We start from the raw sequence: 12697 nt of genomic DNA on the forward strand, positions 1-12697 counted from the left end.
AAAATCGCGTACAAGCAGACAGACAGTAAAAGTACTGTTTTATTATAGTAAGATAGATAGATTATTCTTACATGTTCGCATCCATGCAGTATATGAAAAATCAGCATGCATAGCCCCACACCTATAACTATATGTTTCTGCTGCCCACGACTTTTTCCGCATGGAATTTTGTATTATCTTGCACCATTTAGAAATTTAAACATTATAACATAACAGTTGATACAGTTGTAGTAGTTTTCTTATGTTCAAAAATGATAATTTTTCTCACCTCTATTTTAGTCTTTGCAATAAAAATATGTTACTACCTAATTTTTGAGTAAATATGTTTCTACTTTCAAATGTAATGACGGGAAGACACTTCATAAAATGTCTTTGTAAACCACATTTACTGTTTTTTTCCGTTTTGAGCTAGAATGTAAAGATTGTCTGCATTACTGACCCGCGAGCAAGCTACATACATTTCAGAGAGAGAGAGAGAGAGTGAGAGAAAGACACCTATTGAATGTCTATCTAACTAATTTTTTTATGAGAGCATATTTTCATTAAATAAATCATGAAATCATTCAACGATAAAAGCTGTTTATTTAATTAAGCGGACGGGTTCGCTCCAAGGAGAAAATTGACGCGGCGAGACCTCGTGGACATAGAGAAATGACACACACTCTCAATTTGTGTGGCTATGAAACATGATTTTTTTCTGCAATTTAAAATGTAATATACAAAAAGGGTATTGAAAATTGAAACAAATATGGCGACACTATAAACTGTCAGGATCTTTATTTTTTTCTTACTCTCTACTTAGTTCCTTACAATAGCAAAACTTAATGGCTTCTAATAATGCGTTGCAATTTTTGCTTTCAAAGCGTGTTTTTTTAGTTTTTCTTAACTCAGAATCGAGATAAAATATCCAATTGTGAATCTAAACCATCCTCGAATCCCCGTGAACTCACACACAAAATTTCATCAAAATCGGTCCAGCCGTCTAGGAGGAGTTCAGTGACATACACACGCACACAAGAAATATATATATAAAGATTAAAAAAAAAATGTAGGTATGTGTTTGGAGTCCACGCCCGACAGAAGTGAAACTTCTAGCTTATTAGAAAGATGGATAGAGATAAATTGTTAAAATATTTTTATTGAACAAGAGATAATAATTAAGTATAATAAAAATGCGTGTATGAAACAAATGAGAAAAAAAAACTAAGGAGTAGAAAAACAAAAGGAGCGTTTCGAGAATTCCATACTGCTACATTTCGACCTCTCCCCTGCCGTTACAACTAGCATAGGTATAGCATGCAACGCTACGTACCTACTCCCCCTCTCCAACGCATCTTTAGTCGTCTTCCCATTCGTTGGAGTGGCGTCGCGTCGCCGCTGACGCACTCTCCTCTTACCGGTTCCCCCATCACGTTACCTAAAAATTCCCCTCACGTGATCCGAATTTTCGTAACGCTCGAAAATTGTAGCGCCCTCAGCAAAGAAGTTTCACTTCAAAAATATTTGAAAAAAAAAAACGTTTTTAATTAAGAACCTTTTGAAAAAATACATCGCATGTTAATTGTCTCTAGTCATTCAAATATCTTCCTTGCTCTAGATTCGATTCAATATACACCAGGATGTCAACCTCACTGGCTGTGCTATTCGTATGAAGGTGCTCAATTGGAGTTCGCAACAACATTAGCTTGCCATAATTCAAATGTGCCTTAACATCTATTTGTGATCAGTTTAATACTATCATTAGCGCTGTAAAATTGACCCAACAGTGGTTGGTAGATTCATAAGCCTATTTGCAAGTGGAAGCCATCAACTTGAATCATATTAAAAAGGGGGTTGTCTGTAAAGTCGGTTTACGGACGATAATTTTACGCGATAACGTCATAAGAAAACATTGATGAAAAATTGCATACTTTTTAATTTTGAAATATTATTTAAAGTTTTTGCAAATTTAATTTAAATAATTTGTTTAAACAAAATCACGAACAATTAGTCAAAATGCCCGCCTTAACCAGTTTGATATTATTGAAGATTTTCTCGTACGGTGGTTGGCCGGTTCTTGCACGCTCGGCTCAGGCGGAACGTGACAATTTTTCGTGCGTGCAGCCGGCATTCATCGATTTATAAGACGTTATCACGTCAAAAGATGCACGCGGCCAAAACGGACAAACTAAGCCACGGCTCGCTAATAAATGCTGAAACTATAGGCCTCGTCAACATATAACGCTATGCCCCCATACATATTATCTTTGCGCCATGTACTCGGTAGCAATGCTAGGAGCAACATGTTAGCAAAGATCAATGAAAATGTTACACTGTAAGCGCATTAAAACAGAATTCATACAGCGTTTCAGTCAGTCAGTAATTCATTGATGAGTGTATTTGTATTTAAAATATCTTCACCTAGTAGGCATAAGACAATATGTCACAAAATACATATCTTTGTTAGAGAGTTTAAAGAATTTTAAAGAGTGTTTCACTTATTTACTAAATTATTTTCTACCCAAAATATGTGAATTTTTTACATATCGTTGATCGCACATTCCACTAGAAAGAACGTCAACCTGTGATCAAGTTTATGGTTAAAAGTGCATTTTGCCTAAAATATAACATGGTGTCAAATGGCTCCGAGGTTATATATATATATATATATATATATATATAATTTCTATTTATTTCAACAACCTAAGGACGGACTAAATATAGGGAATACTAGGGGTTATTAATGCCCTTTTTAATCTTGTTTAAACCACGTATTATTTGGCCTTCTTATCTTAAAATCACATTTTATGGGGCTTACATATTTTTGATACATTAGAAATTATGTGCAGCCTGCATTTATTACTTTAATAATTAGTTGTTATTCTGTAATACATTTATTTCTTATAAATTAAACTATTCTCCTCTAATTGATTCATAACATTAATTACGGTTAGTTTGTTTTAAATTTTATTTTATTTTGTTTTATTCCTCTTGAAATACATACACTTTTTCTTATGTATTGTGAAATTTGTCACTAGCCCCCAAAGGTACAACACTCGATGTTAATTTCGCAATTATATGGCCTTTAATATATGAATTATGTTGCCTTTCATCTACGAATTATGGTGCCTACCACCTATGGTTTTTAAGCTTTCGGTAGGCATGTTACAACTTGAAATAGATAATTAAAATTAATATATTTTTCCCCTGCCGTATCTGATTCCAAGCCAAATTTCTCGTAACGATATTTAAAATGACCTCGTTCTCGTAGAGACGTTAGGCTAAAATTAACAAAAAAAAATATTGAGTTTTACACGGTTTTTTTTTTAAATTCAGAACTGTAGATAGTCTGAACTTTTAAATATTTCTGCTAAAAATAATTATCCGTCTTTCAAGTAGCGCGTTTTTTTCCTTGAGTCGCGCGACAAGTACGTCATTGGGTGGATTCCCTTGACGTCAACCAGGAAGCGCGCGCGAGCAGAGGTGACGAACTGCGACGTCGACCCGGAGCAGGAAATGAAACCGAAGCCGCGCGAGGAGTTGGTAACCGTGTGCGCGAGCGAGGCACAAGGCACAAGGCACAAGGCACGAGGCACGAGTGACGCCCCTGCTGCGACCTAGGGTGGTGGGGAGGGAGGGGGGGGGGGAGGAGCAGAACTTGCCCCATCGATCACTCCTGTCAAAGTCTGCGAGGCACCGTCGAGAGCTGCCTCGCTTCCAACTGTCTCCCGAACTGTCTCTCCCGTCCCGTCGGGTAGATTACCGCAAGTCCCCAGACGCTAGCGGAGGTGGTGGCGACGTCTGCATGATCGCGTGCTAACTGCGTGAAGCCTTCTGTTCCCCAGCTGATTGCTGCGCCGTATTGGTTAGACGCCCAAACACATTGGCTCAAGTGCAAGTGTTTTCATTTTTGACGTGCCAACGTCTAATAAACCGATGAACGCCGGCTGCACGCACGAAAAAGTGTCCCGTTACGCACATTGTCCCGTTACTCTGTGTTCCGTTACGCTCATTGTACGCTTTGTTATGACGTTGTCACGTTAAACTATCGTCCGTAAACCGACTTTACAGACAACCAATTTTTTTTAAACAGTAAATAACTTCTGTAATGCAACTAACCTAATATAACCTTAGTTCACACGATTGCACAGTATTTTTTTTTTATTGTAGCTAACCTCACCTAACCAATTGTCCAAAAATATTTGAAGGTATTTTTTGACGTGATAACGTCCTAATAAATCGATGAACGTCGTGCTGCACGCACGGAAAAAGCATGACTCATTGTCACGTTCCGCCTGAGCCGAGCGTGCAAGAACCGGCCAACCACCGTGCGAGAAAATCTTCTATAATATCAAACAGGTTAAGGCGGGCTTTTTAAAAGCAGCAATTTAAAAAATCTGATTTATTTGTACAATTACGTCATTTAAAATTAACAGTTTATTGACATTGATTTGATTTCAGTTTATTTCTATAACTAATTGTTCGTGATTATATTTAAACAAACTGTTTAAATTAAATTTGCAAAAACTGTAAATAATATTTGAAAATTAAAAAGTATGCAATTTTTCATCAATGTTTTCTTTTGACGTTTTCACGTAAAATTACCGTCCTTAAACTGACTTTACAGACAACCCCCCCCTTTTTTTTTTAATGAAGCCTGACAATTATCTAATTTCTCAGTCACTAAAGCCTATGAAAGCACACCTCATAACTAAATAACCAATTTTACGAAAGTGACATATTTTTTTTTTTTTTTTTAACTACGGAGATTCAAATTCATACTTACTAACCACCATCAAGCACTATTCCCGCAATGTGTTGGGCGGAACAATATGGCGATGGCGAAGTTAAAAATGTGACTTCAATTACATCACAGACTGCCGTCTCCTGACGATTAATAAATTCATGCCGGAAAGCCGCGTGGTCTGATGGGAAGCCTACAAGGCACAAAGACTTTTCGATTTTTTTTTTTCTTAACCTAACTAAAACTAAGTGTATTTTGGAGGGGTCCGGGTTAGGGAGGGACCTAGGTGCGTCTCAGGCCGAAGCCTATACGCCTAGTCATGCTGGGATTAGCCATGCAGGGAGAGGGTCGCATGCATCATGTGCTAGGAGGGGATTGGCCAGCCATGGCAGCGATTGGCGCCATGACTAACTCCCCTCACTCTTAAATCTAGACTATAACTAGAGATAGGTTGGGCCCAGGTAAAACCTGCATAGACACAGGGAAAACCCTGGGCACATTCATGCGGGATGCAAATTGGCATGCATTACGTGTAGGAATTTACAGGAGACAGAGGATGGTCTGGATGAAGTGTTGGACAGAGTAGAAAAGAGTCTACCATGCGGGGGTTGGGCACTTGGACTCGTGGTCCGCTTTACTAATTTTCCAGTACTGGATTTAGTGACCAGGGACGCAAGCGCCCCTGGTGGTGAGTGGTTGCACTGACCACTCACTCCACCGCCAGTCAGCACAAGACTTTTCGGCACGCCCGATTGGGTGCCCGGAAAGTTCCGAAGTTTACCGAAGTTCGTCGCTCGCTCGGGAAAGATCCGAGGTGTGCTTTCATTTTTGCCCGGGAATATTTTTTTTTGATGTCTAACGCCTTATCTCTCGGTATTCGGTATTCGGTATGAGTTATTTCGTGAATGCGTCGGAAGTCGAGGAACGAAAATGTGTAACAACCATGCTGCTACCATCTGTGGCGGATGGCGACAACCAAAGTTCGCAAAGCCAAAGTGGAATTTCATAGTATTAACTGCTTAGTGGATTTCAACCAGTTGGGCAGTATTTTAATGAAATTCCTTGTCGAATATCAGGTCCAAAGTCGGGGTTTAGTATATTTTTTTAACGTTTTTTTTTTTTTGCTTTTATCGGAGTCGTTTGTTTGTATGGTTTAAAATTTATAAGTGTAAATCGAATAATTTGATGGTTGACGTAGCTGCTCCGGCAGCGAATTCTAGCGGCGGGTACGGAAACTACGTGTGATTCGCGTCCAGAAATTTATTAGAAAAACAATTTGCGTTTATTTATCACGCTCGGTATTAATTTTAAAGAATTTAAGGAAAAAAATAATTCTGGTGTCCGAGGTCCGAGTTTCGCATTATAGGTGTATTTGCGACACGAGAACACGCGAAAGTACTCGTAACCGAGGTTAGATGTCGCACATCTCTCGGCGGGCATTGAGAGACCCGCTCGCTCACGTGTTTCCCCCCCAAGTCACGTGGATTAACGGCCGCGGTGCGTGTCCTGTGGGGTAGTCTGGGGACACACTACAACGCCGAAATACCACAACGCCGAACGTACAATAACGCCGAAAACCATAACGCCGAATGCCAAATTGACTACAACGCCGACAGCTAGAAAACTGCTGTGTACCACAACGCCGAAATACATTAACCCCGAATAATGCCATTGCAGGACTGCCACAAAGGTTAGGTTAGGTAAGGTTAGCACACAAATTCATTCAGTTTTTTTTTTTCATTTTGCTCCTGTGCCCCCCCCCCCTTCCCCGCAGCAACATTTTTCGGTGTTACTGTATTTCGGCGTTGTGGTACACAGCCGTTTTCTAGCTGTCGGCGTTGCGGTCAATTTGGCATTCGGCGTTATTGTACGTTCGGCGTTGTGGTAACGACCCGGATAGTCTGGCACACGCGCTTGTCTGAATGCCGGGGTACTGTGCAAAGCTGAGTTGAAGTTACGTTTTGGTGTTCGGCGAGGGGTGGTAAGGATACTCCCCCACCAGTTATATCGGCTAACTGGTGAGTTGCAGTGTCGTGTTGGTGGGCATCAGAGGCTTGTTAGTGTACTGTAGAGAAAATGGTAAGAACGCATTTTTTTTCCGGGTGCACAGAGAAAAAGGTTTGTTTGAATCAAACAAATATATTTGTTTATACATGGCGAAACAAATATTTACTTGGTGGAGCAAAATATTTTGTTAGCTTAACCAAGCTCGGTTAGTAACAAAAATGACTTGTTAGACCTGACCAAATATACTTTTGAGTTGACAAAATCATTTTGTTGGGTCAACAGAATCTTTCCTACTGCAAAATATTTGCTTGAATTGACAAAATATATTTTATTTCGCCATATGCAAACAAATATTTTGTTGAGGCAAACAACCTTTCTCTCGGTGTGTGAACATGCAAAATGAAAGATCACAAAAATGGTTTCAAAGTTCAAGTAGTTTTAAGTAGCCACTGGGAGAATAGTGGCTAAAGCGCTCTGGGGAATGCGATTGTTAGAATGCAGATATATAGTCGGCTTTTCCGCGTCCAGATAATAACCACGTCAGAGCGCGTCAGAATGACACGGCAATGAGCGATTGCTCATTCATACATATTCTACTTTTCACCAGACCGAGTGTTGGTAGACGAATGACCAGTGCTCTCGGCTTCGGCAGACCCCGGATTGTGGCAAATTACTCCACTATCGTGAAATTACACCTGCCGCTTTGCAAACAGATTTGTCAGTTTACCAGCGGGGATTAATTAACAACACCTAATTTGCAGTGGTGTTTTGAGTTAAGTATGCGTTGCATTAGCGAAACAAGGGCGAAATGTCAGCCAATGATGGCGCAAAGGTGAAATCCTTCAATAAATTAACACACGCGGAACGAAATATAAACCCACGCGACATCAGCTGAATTCAGTTAAACCCAATTGGAAAATAGGAGCAGCAATTGAAAAATTGCACTCAGTAATTTATCTAGAAACTTATTTGAAAAGTAATTGGAACGAACGATAGCTTGAAGATAAATTTGACTGAATTAATAATTAATTTCCCATTTAAAATCCCAGCATTATTTAAACTAAGTTTTTGTCATAGATTATTACTTCTTTGTCCGATATAGTTCGTTTGAAAAAAAAAGATAATGTAAACGTGAGATTACCAAGATTTTGTAGAACCCCACTTTTGGACTTTTCTTAAATTGATATTTATAACTTTAATAATTATACTAAAAATAAGTTCCCTTTAATATCTAGTAAATTATTAAGTAAAAATTATATTTGTATCAACATTTAGTTACAAAGCAGACTAGGAGCACGTCCTCATAAATTTGTTTAAGCGTTTTTTTTTCGTGTAAAAAAGGCAAATTTGGCGAAGGAAAAAAAATGTAAATAGAAATTTCGTGAAAACGTAATCACCGCGAACATTCTCCCGCCAGCCGGAGCGAAAAAAGGCGGTCCTTTACTCGCGCGCGGCGCTGCTGCCGGCCAGGCAATTCTTGCCAGTGAGTTTATTTCAAATTATTAAATTAACCAATGGCCAAACTATTATGTCTTCAATTTCAGACCAGACAACCACTCCATACTCCAACTCCTCCATGGCCAATTGGATGGGAAAAAAAAAAAAAAAAAACGCTTTGCGGGATCGCAGACGGCATATTTCAGAAGGGAACTTCGACTCCCATTCGGGTGTCCCAACATCCAAGTGGACCAAAAAAAAAAAAATCTTCATGTCCTTCTTAAGCCCGCGCCGTTGGCTGCTTCGCCGGAGAAGGAAGCACGGACGTGAGCACCGGAAGACCGGAAGGAAAGAGTTGCGCTGGTGGGAGTCCCCTGCAACCATAAACTTCTTCACCCCATTTCTCCCCGCGCAGAGACTGAACGGTAATCTCTCTCTTCCTTCCCCCCTCCCTTTTTCCTGGGGGCCACCACCTGCTCCTGAGGACCTGGTAAATGGCTCCAGTAGGAATAGAGATGCGAGCCCCCCCCCCCCCAATAATCTCCCCCCCCCCCGGTGCCACGCGAGGGGCGCGACGCAGAGCGCTGGGAGGAGGGGGGGGGGGGGTAGCCTTCTTTTTACAGACGAGAGAGCCAAACGCCCGATCGTTAGAGACCGGAAAAATTCGCGGATTCATTTTGTGATCGGCTGAAATTCAAACATGTGTACAATTCTGCTGGTTCTGCTATTGGCTCGCGGTTTAACTGGAGCTCTCTGGGCCAATGAGAGACTATCGACCAAAGAAGCGTCGAATCACAAGCTACCCAGTGGAGACGACTCGCAATTTAGTAACCAATGAACACGCGTGATTACTTGAGAAGTGCAGAGGATAATGGAGGCTATCCTGGAGGTCATTGAATCCGCGAATTTTTCCGGTCTCTACCGATCGTGCATCTTCGGTTTTTTTTTGTTCATTGTAAATAAATATGGCGGTGTTGATAAAAGGATACTAATGGTCAATTAGGTTAGGTTAGCTACGTTATAAATACTTTAAAACATTGTGGACGGTTGATTTGGTTAGTATAGCTACATTAAAGATACGGAAAAAAAAAAACATGAACTTCGGGTTTTTGGCTCTCTCGACTAATGAAAAGAAGGCTGCCCTGCGACGGGACCGTGCGACTGCGACCGAGTGGCGCGAGACTGTGTTGTCAGGACAGGCACAGAGGTGAGGGGCTAAACCACTGTCGAGCCTGGCTCCAGTGACGAGTGCGAAGATTTAATTAGTATTGTAAGTATCAGTAGCTAATTAAAAATTGTATACAATTAATTTTGGGCTATCCTTACGAACCCTTCTTCACCAACACGTAAAAAAAAAAAAAATTACCTGACTATTGCCTAGTTAATTTTTTTTTCTTCTTTTCATAAATCAAAAAAATATATTCCCTTGTATTTTCGCATGTTTTTTCCCCTGATTTCTCTGATGCCTGGTAACACCGCAGGAACGTAGGACTCTGACAACAACACGTCCAGTAGCACCTCTCGGGATCTACCCGCTGACGGAAAACTAATGACGTGGGGGTGGGGGGGGGGAGGGGGAGAGAGTTTTTGATCCCGGATGTCAGACCAGAAGCTCTCACCGACAGTTTCGACACGGAGAAAAAACCCGAAATACTTGCCCTGCCCCTTTCCTCCGGGTTGTCCCTCTTGCCTTGATCCGCCTCTTCTTCGTGCCGCTCTTCTTCTCCGTCTCTCCCACTCGTCTTATCTGTTCCCTCGCCCTTCCCGCCGGCCACTCGGAGGGGATTACAGGGGCCCGCCCCGAGGTTCGCTCTGACGCGGAACCAGAGACTGGCGATGTACCTACCCTCCCCTTCCATCCCTTCTCCCCATCCAACCAACGAACGTTATCTCGCCCTACGAGAGACAGATAGAGGAAGTTACCTCCACGTCGAACTTTCCTTTCTTCCGGGCAAGTCTCAACTCCCCTCTCTCTCTCTCTCTCTCGCTTTCCGCCCGTGCTTCCGAGAGACAGCCTCTTGACGAGATAAGGAACCGTTGTTATCTTTCAGCTTCGTGATCGCCCGGTACCTTTGGTCCTACTGCGCTCCGCTCGGAATACGACAATGAACTTCAATCTCTCTCTCTCTCTCTCTCTCTCTCTCTCTCCTTTCTCCACCTGCCGTGTCATAGAGACCGCGTTCGATGAAAATGTAAATTGTTGTTATCGCACCTTTTATTAGCTTGTTTGTTGGCGCCGGTTTGAAAATATACGGCTGTCGAATACTTTGAGAAATTATTTATAGATATTGATATTTAACTAATATTTAGCTTTAGTTTTCTCACTGCCGCAAAAATGCGGTAACAAAACAAAACACACGGAGTTGACTTTTAATTACTCAACAGAAATCGCACGATTCTATGTAGTTGTGCAATGGAATTTTTACATTTCGATAATTGCAATGAATATCACAAGGGCGCGGGGAAATAATTAAATCTCCGTGGAGAGAGAAAAAAAACATAACGAAAGGATCATATATAGAACTTTATATTGTACAAAACCGCAAGGAGGAGGGCAATATTAAGCTGGGTTATAGACAAAAGGGGAGGAGGAAAAGACAGCCATTGTCCATCAGAAAACATTGAGTGGATAATATGACCGCCATTTTGTGAATTTGTCCGGTAGTTGCCTGGAAACGGTGCGGTTTGGCTGTCTTCACATTCGCTAACACAAGTTTACATGGACTATTCCAATACATTTGATACGACCAATAATCTTGTAGCTTGTTCACATTTTGAAAATTATCTCTTTATTTTTCATGTAGGTAAGAATATTATTAATACTGCCATTATAGTTCCTGTGTATATCAAACTCATTGTCGAGATCTAGTGGCAATAGACTGGACTCGCATAGAGTGGTGTATTTTTGATGCGCTGCAGGGGTCAGTTATGTTAAAAATTCTAATCTAAATAATTAAACTGAAATGCTGGGTACTTAATTATTACAACGTTTTTTTTTCACGTTTTTTTTTGCAGCGTCTTTGTTTATATTGTGAACAAAATAATAGTTATGAAGTTTCCTTAAACTAAGAAAAAGTTTACAAATTTCAAATTTTGCTTCTCTGCTATGTAGTTTGTGGTAAGTAATATATTTTTTTCCCGGGTGTCTACAAGACTATGCATCGAGGCCATAAATGTTCCATCATCTGATTGTGAGTCAGCTTACAGCAGAAAAAAAATCTCGCCAGAGATGTGCAACTTATAATACGAAAAAAAAAGAAAAGGAATTTAACGTATAATTCTTATAAATAATGCAGATTATGATAAACACACACAAATAGTGTTTTGAACTACATTCCTGGAAGCGAAGCACACGTTGTTTCCGCATGCGCCCGCTAGAATGCGCTGTCGCAGAAGCTACGTCGACTGTAGAATAAATCTATTTACAGAGCGAAAGGTTAAAACTATATAATGAAACTGTTCCGATAAAGGCAATAAAGACTTAAAAAGAAAAGAAAAATACTGAACCCCTGCTAGTAACCTAATTTTCAAAAAGGAGTTTCATGAAAATTTTGCCCATCTTGTTAAATTTTACTAAAAGGTTAATATAAATTTTTTTTTACTTCCGTTCCATTCACGAAATCACTCATACCGAATGTCGTACCGGAAAAATTTGCGGGTTCGATGACCTCCAATATAGACTCCAATATCCTCTACACACTCGGGCAAATGCCAACTGTTCACTGGCTGCTGACTTGTGAGTCGTCTCGACTGGGCGGCCTGTGATTCGACACTTCTATTGAGGGTCTCTAATTGGCCCTCAGTCCTCCAGATTAACAGTGAACCAATGGCAGAAGCAGCAGCACTGAGGTATAATTATTTGAATTTTAGCATTACACGAAATGAACCCGCGAATTTTTCAGGTCACTAGCTGTAAGGTGTTGGACACATCGATACACATCAATAATACCTATAATGAAATAAAAAATAACTTTAGGAAAGCCGAAATTGTAGTAAAATTTCCAAAAAAAAAAAAAAAAAAAGCGTGAATGAGATTTTGTTTCCCCCCTTCCTTCCCCTCCGCGGCGAGGCAATTGAGTCGCTGGTTGGACGACTCAGGGGCGACCCCAGCTCGCACAAGCGCCGTAATTCCCGGCTCGCTTGCGGGCGCGGAGCAGGTCGCGCGGCGCGGTAATGAAGTCGCTTCTTCAGGGCCCGAACAGCTAACGAGAGCAACTTTAATGAGGCATGCGACAAGATGTCGCGGATCCCGACCCTAGGGGGGAGGGGAGTGGGGGAGGTTGCGTCGCGCTAACTTCGCGGCAACTATCCCGAGCGAGCGCAACCTCGTTCCACGGCGAGGTCGCTAACTACGTTCCTCGCGGGACGTAACTTCGGAACGTGACTACAAAACAAAAAAAAAACAAAAAAAGACAAACGAACATAACTCCCGGTGTAATGAGAAAAGATTTCCTTCGAAGAATACCTATTAGCCAGTCTGTGTAAAATTATCTGTCGTTGACTAAACATAAAAAAAAAATCGGTTTTGTA

At 41.0% G+C, this 12697-nt stretch overlaps 1 protein-coding gene across 1 annotated transcript in view; it reads right to left on the reverse strand.

Annotated features, from left to right (window-relative positions):
* The window catches only part of LOC134536341 (nephrin-like), a 699671-nt gene that overhangs the window by 72384 nt on the left and 614590 nt on the right, over nt 1–12697 (reverse strand). The gene's annotated exons all lie outside the window — the stretch shown is intronic.

The sequence above is a fragment of the Bacillus rossius genome, chromosome 10 (genome assembly GCF_032445375.1).
Source record: "Bacillus rossius redtenbacheri isolate Brsri chromosome 10, Brsri_v3, whole genome shotgun sequence".
Classification (NCBI taxonomy): Eukaryota; Metazoa; Arthropoda; class Insecta; order Phasmatodea; family Bacillidae; genus Bacillus; species Bacillus rossius.